Source organism: Pseudophryne corroboree, chromosome 2, assembly GCF_028390025.1.
Source record: "Pseudophryne corroboree isolate aPseCor3 chromosome 2, aPseCor3.hap2, whole genome shotgun sequence".
NCBI lineage: Eukaryota > Metazoa > Chordata > Amphibia > Anura > Myobatrachidae > Pseudophryne > Pseudophryne corroboree.
This window is the reverse complement of record NC_086445.1, coordinates 592048869-592054868: the sequence shown is the minus strand read 5'-3', so window position 1 is coordinate 592054868 and position 6000 is coordinate 592048869. Positions and strand designations below refer to the sequence as shown.

The 6000-nt window shown below is 46.9% G+C and overlaps 1 long non-coding RNA gene across 1 annotated transcript in view; it reads left to right on the top strand.

Moving 5' to 3' along the window:
• Positions 1-840: 840 nt before the first annotated feature.
• The window catches only part of LOC135050999 (uncharacterized), a 30239-nt gene continuing 25079 nt past the window's right edge, over positions 841-6000 (top strand). The window contains exons 1-2 of the long non-coding RNA XR_010241983.1: positions 841-908; positions 2950-3096. This is a non-coding gene — a long non-coding RNA (uncharacterized LOC135050999). The remainder of the gene's footprint in view (positions 909-2949; positions 3097-6000) is intronic.

Here is a 6000-nt window from a genome sequence, read left to right as displayed (position 1 = left end):
CCATATCCAGGATCTGTCTGTGTGTGGTGGCTCTTGATGCACTAACTCCAGCATCAGTCCACTCCTTGTGAAGCTCCCCCACACTATTGAATGGCATTTTCCTGACAAGAAAAAAAGAACTGGTCTGTTGCTCAGTGGTCCAAAGTCATCTTTTCTGAAGAGAGCAAATTTTGCATCTCATTTGGAAACGAAGGTTCCAGAGTATGGAGGAAGAATGGAGAGACACACAATCCAAGATGCTTCAAGTCCAGCGTGAAGTTTCCACAGTCTGTGTTGACTTGGGGAGCCATGTCATCTGCTGGTGTTGGTCCACTGTGTTTTATTAAGTCCAGAGTCCACGCAGCCATCTACCAGGACATTTTAAGGCACTTCATGCTTCATTCAGCAGATAAGCTTTATAAAGATCCTGACTTCATTTTCCAGCAGGACTTGGCACCTGCCCACACTGCAAAAAGTACCAAAACCTGGTTCAGTGACCGTGGGATTACTGTGCTGAATTGGCCAGCAAACTCGCCTGACCTGAATCCCACAGAGAATCTATGGGGCCAGAGCCGGCGGAACCCGCTCAGCAAAGGGATGCAAAGCAGGTAGGCGCCAATGCTGGAAAGGCGCTCTCCCTGCTCTGCATTCCTTCTGCTGTGCGCTGCTGCTGCCGGCTTCCACAACGCCTCTCACACCATACAAGCAGCGGTGCCGGCATCTTCTAGCCCTGCTCCGCCGCTGATGTGATCTCCTGTGCCGCTGGAGGGAGGAAGGAGGGGGGGCGGAGGGACGGGAGAGAGAGCAGAAGTTACTGCTGACTGCAGTACTACCAGGAGCCACTAGATGCCCCCATCTCCACTGAGTCATCACACCTGCCAGGGCCCTGATCATCAGAGAGACTGCCCGGGACCCTACAGAGGAATTAGGTGAGTTTTCTTTCTATGTGTGATTATCTATCTATCTATCTATCTATCTATCTATCTATCTATCTATCTATCTATCTATCTATCTATCTATCATCTATCTATCTAAGAGAGTGCATCAATTTGAAACACATTTTCTTACACAATAAAAAATGTTTTCCCTTATAAAAGATACATTTTACCCATTGGTCATTCACATGTATACATATTAGTACTGGAGGCTATAGAAACACTTCAGTTCATTAGTATCTGATATATTGCTCCAATGTAGTTGATAAGTTCATTTATATATAAGCATATCAGTCCGTAGCTGAGGATACCCTGGTTAAATACAAGGACTTGTGAGCACAGGGACATACCTTCTGATGAAACCGTTAGAAAGATATAACGGAGAAACATGTTAAGGACTTTCTGTACTGTGACTTGGAAAACACCTGCTTGCTCCGTTGCTGTTTCCTATGCTCCCCTCCTGTAGACGGCTAATTCAGCTTCAACTGTAATAAGGAGAGATCATAGGTACGTCGCTACAGCCAGTCTCCGCTTTCCATCTGCAAACAGCACAGACCATTCTGGCAGTGGAGAGGTGAAGCTAAGCTGTACGGTGCTACAGTAGGCCTCCGCTCTCTACCTGATACCGCAATCCCTACTGTGGCAGCGGACGGGAGAAGCTAAGCGGCTCATTGCCGAAGCGGGTCCCCGGTGAATACATTTCTCAGGCTTTGCCACTGTACAATAAACACCGGATGCAGGGACCTCACTGCCGCTATACACAGCATTTACCTCCGGACCCAGCCACCACGATTTCCATACAGGCGGTTTGCCCATACCTTCAGCCCCTGCACAGATATAGATCCAGGGCTTCTAACAGCTGGACATTACCAATACCGACCACCTAGGCTGAGTGAAGGTATAGGGAGATTGAGAACAATACAGGTAAAAGAGCAGCGGATGGTAAGAGCTAAACAGCTACGGACTGATGTGCTTATATATTAATGAACTTATCAACTACATTGGAGCAATATATCAGATACTAATGAACTGAAGTGTTTCTATAGCCTCCAGTACTAATATGTATACATGTGAATGACCAGTGGGTAAAATGTATCTTTTATAAGGGAAAACATTTTTTATCGTGTAGCAAATGTGTTTAAAATGTATGCGCTCTCTTATCTATACATACTTGTGAAATCTATATAGCGTAACTTCAGGCTATAAAGTGGGAGCAGCAATTGATAATTTAACTGTCGGGTGACAAGCACATTTATCCAGGTTATATTGTTGTGTTTTGCTATAAATTTTAATTTCTTTTGCGCCTGAAACACTGTACATACACATGCTGTTCCAGTAACCGGTATCGGTTCTGTGTGTCTGTGTGTGTCCAATTTTTATCTATCTATCTATCTATCTATCTATCTATCTATCTATCTATCTATCTATCTTCCATCTGTATCTGTCTATATACCAATCTATCTCTATATATGTGGGAGTGGATTTCCATTATATATATATTGACAGATAATTGTGAGTGGGCACCCACTGTTGTTGGAAATGAATGCCACGGTGCCCTCCTTATGGATAATCTAGTCATGCAATGGTTCCCTGGGATGGGACTGGAATGTATCCTTAAGAAAAAACGGCCTGCTCGGTGTTGAATTGTCAGCACACAATGCCTTCTTTTGTATCATAATACACTAAAAATTTCTATCATCAAGTCCGCTGAGCGCTGCCTGGTTTTCTTCTACAAGGATATGCCAGTCCAATTATAGGGAACCATCGCATGACTATATGTGTGTTTGTATGTATGTACTGTGTGTGTGTGCGCGTGTGTGTGTGTGTGTGTGTGTGTATATATATATATATATATATATACAGATAGATAGATAGAGATATATATATATGTATTGCTCAAAGTGGGGCGGTTTACAGCAGCCACTTCGAGCACTGGTAGGTCACCTATAGCGGGAAGATTTTCTGTGGGGCCACTTGTCATCTGTAGCCCTATCCCCCTAAGCATGTTACCCATCACAGCATTCTTGCATTACAGGCAGTCTACTGGCACAACTATTAGTGCGGTCCATCCATATTGCGAGAAGAGGCTCCAAGCCCCTACCCAGCAGAAAGGGAGCTCCAGCACACATACCAGTGATGCCGCACACATCGGAGGCAAAGCGGGTCCGCGTTTGGCAGAAAGGTAAGTTAAGTTAAGCCGGGGGGACAAGGCAAGACAACTGAAGGGGTATTCAGTAGCAGTCACTATTGAGATGCGATAGCATCTCCCCTCTTTCCCCCGCAGTGCACACACACAATACCCACTCTGCGCGGGTGGGGAGATGCGATCGCATCTCGGTTATGCAAATGCCTCTGCCTGATTGACAGGCAGAGGCATTTGCGGGGTGGTACGGGGCAGCAACGTGGCGTTGAAGGGGAGGTGGCGCGCGTTTGATCGGGCGTGGGAAACGGAGGCGTGTTCGGGGCAGCTCTGCGTCTGCCTTTGCTGCCTGGCTGCAGAGGCAGGGGGCATCCACAAATCAGCCCTGTGCTGGGCAGCACCCAGCATGCGATTTTATCATTAGCAATTTTGCAATTGGTACTATTGTGTGGCATTGCCCCACCCATTTGCGGCATGCGACTTTGGCATGCACTGTCCCTTTATTGAGTATGATAGGGAGGGCGCAAATTTATAGTTTGCAGGGGGGCGCCGAACACCCTTGCACCGGCCCTGTATGGGGCATTGCCAAGAGAAAGATGAGAGACATGAGACCGAACAATGCAGAAGAGCTGAAGGCCGCTACTGAAGCATCCTGGTCTTCCATAACACCTCAGCAGTGCCGCAGGCTGATAGAATCCATGCCATGCCGCATTGAGGCAGTAATTCATGCAAAAGAGGCCCAAACCAAGTACTGAGTACATATGCATGATTATACTTTTCAGAGGTCAAACATTTCTGTGTTTAAAATCCTTTTTTAATTGATTTTATGTAATAGTCTCATTTTCTGACATTTTGGATTTGAGGTTTTCTTAAGCTGTAAGCCACAATCATCAAGATTATAACAAATAAGGGCTTGAAATATCTCAATTTGCATGTAATGTGCATATATAATATATTAGTTTCACCTTTTAACCACTTACCGCCTGCCAGGCATGGTCGCATCAGATGCGACCACACCATGCAGTGTTTTATCTGACCTCCCCACAGTGTTGCTGTGCTGCCGATCATTGCTGATCAGTCAGCACGGCAGGATTCCCCTCCCCCCCCCCCCCCCCCCCCCAAGCAGCTGCAGACAATAGCAGCCGCTGGGGAAGTGTAAAACAACCCCCCCCCCCCCCCAAGCCCCCCACAGCCTCCACACCCCTTGCGCACCTGGCGGCTGTCGGGCTCTAAAAAGTCACAATGTTCTCGACCGATGTTTTAATGTTTGAAAAATATTTTAACAAATTTTATATATATATATATATATATATATATATATATATATATTATTTTTTTATTATTATATTTTTTTTACTAAGATCATTTTAAATAGGGTTTAATTCATGTTCTCATAAAAAAAAACCCGACAATTTCTGAGCAGTTTTGGTGGGGAAAAATTGTCAGTTAAGTGGTTAAGTTGAATTACTAACATAAATGAACTTTTGCACGATATTTAAAATTTCTGAGTTTCACCTGCAGTTCATTGAGGTGCGACTTTGTCGTGATTTTGCTGTGAAGTGGAGCTATTTAAGCCAAATGATTCTCAGTAAAATGTTATTTGAATTGATGCTGCATTGTTGTGATTTTTCGGTTGAGGACACATTTGACATGCGATTTTGTTGTAAATGAATCCTTAGTAAATTAGCGGATAGAAAAATCGTGGCTTATTTGCCAGGTGAAAGAGAGACCCGAAAAGCAAGACTGTCCCACCAAACACCACATAGGCGTGCGCAGGGGGGGTGCCTGGTGCGCACAGGCACCCCCTAATGTCCAGCAATCCGATCTCACATGCCTGATGCAGCGATCGCAGAGCAGGCTGATTACTGTCCTCTCTGCGCTGCACCCTGTCAGGACTGCATTACTGACTGGACGCCTGGGTTAATTAAGGGTGCCACTGCCACCGGCTTTCATACTCCCGCCTCCACCTAAATGTACAAAAACAGCATGATGTGACGTGATGACATCATGCTGCTCGCACGCCCACCCGTCACACGCCCACCTCTCTCCTATTCTATGCCAACGCCAGCCACTGATGAGGATCAGCATGCAGCCAGCGTTCCTCTTAGGAAGACAAATTCAATACTGGCAGACGGCCGGCAGCAGCATTGACACGTAATGCGTTTTTCTCTATCGTCCAAGTGGATGCTGGGGTTCCTGAAAGGACCATGGGGAATAGCGGCTCCGCAGGAGACAGGGCACAAAAAGTAAAGCTTTAGGATCAGGTGGTGTGCACTGGCTCCTCCCCCTATGACCCTCCTCCAAGCCTCAGTTAGATTTTTGTGCCCGGCCGAGAAGGGTGCAATCTAGGTGGCTCTCCTAAAGAGCTGCTTAGAAAAGTTTAGCTTAGGTTTTTTATTTTACAGTGAGTCCTGCTGGCAACAGGATCACTGCAACGAGGGACTTAGGGGAGAAGAAGTGAACTCACCTGCGTGCAGGATGGATTGGCTTCTTTGGCTACTGGACATTAGCTCCAGAGGGACGATCACAGGTACAGCCTGGATGGTCACCGGAGCCTCGCCGCCGGCCCCCTTGCAGATGCTGAAAAGAGACGAAGGTCCAGAATCGGTGGCAGAAGACTCCTCAGTCTTCTTAAGGTAGCGCACAGCACTGCAGCTGTGCGCCATTGCTCTCAGCACACTTCACACGGCAGTCACTGAGGGTGCAGGGCGCTGGGAGGGGGGCGCCCTGGGAGGCAATGTAAACCTATTTTTTGGCAAAAAATACCTCACATATAGCCTCCGGGGGCTATATGGAGATATTTAACCCCTGCCAGAATCCGTTGAAGAGCGGGAGACGAGCCCGCCAAAAAAGGGGCGGGGCCTATCTCCTCAGCACACAGCGCCATTTTCCCTCACAGAAAGGCTGGAGGGAAGGCTCCCAGGCTCTCCCCTGCACTGCACTACA